This window comes from Egretta garzetta, unplaced genomic scaffold (assembly GCF_000687185.1).
Source record: "Egretta garzetta isolate BGI_Z169 unplaced genomic scaffold, ASM68718v1 scaffold7, whole genome shotgun sequence".
In the NCBI taxonomy this organism is placed as follows: Eukaryota; Metazoa; Chordata; class Aves; order Pelecaniformes; family Ardeidae; genus Egretta; species Egretta garzetta.
Window position 1 is genome coordinate 3,112,111 of NW_009260350.1, and position 521 is coordinate 3,112,631.

Consider the following 521-nt stretch of genomic DNA (forward strand, 5'->3'; position numbering starts at 1 on the left):
CCCACACGGTGACACCCCCCTGGCAGTGACACCCCACGGACCCAGCATGCACACAGTGACCCCCCCGCAGCAGCACCCCAAAGACCCAGCACCCATACAGTGACACCTGCTTGGCAGTGACCCTCCCCAAGGACCCAGCACCCACATAGTGACACCCCCTGAAACAGCACCCCAAGGACACAGCACCCACACAGTGACCCCCCCAAAGCAGCACCCCAAGGACCCAGCACCCACACGGTTATCCCCCCTGCAGCAGCACCCCGAGGACCCATCACCCCCCAGCAGCAGCACCCCAAGGACCCATGTGAGTACATGGTGACACCGCCTTGGCAGTGACCCCCCCCAAGGACCCAGCACCCACATGGTGATGCTCCCGCAGCAGCACCCCAAGGACCCAGCACCCACACGGTGACGCCCGCCCTGGCAATACCATGAGTCACTGCAGGAGACATCTGGCCATCCCGCCCCCGCGCCTCCCCCCCCCGAATTCACCATTCCTGCAGGCCACCAGTGCCCCCCGC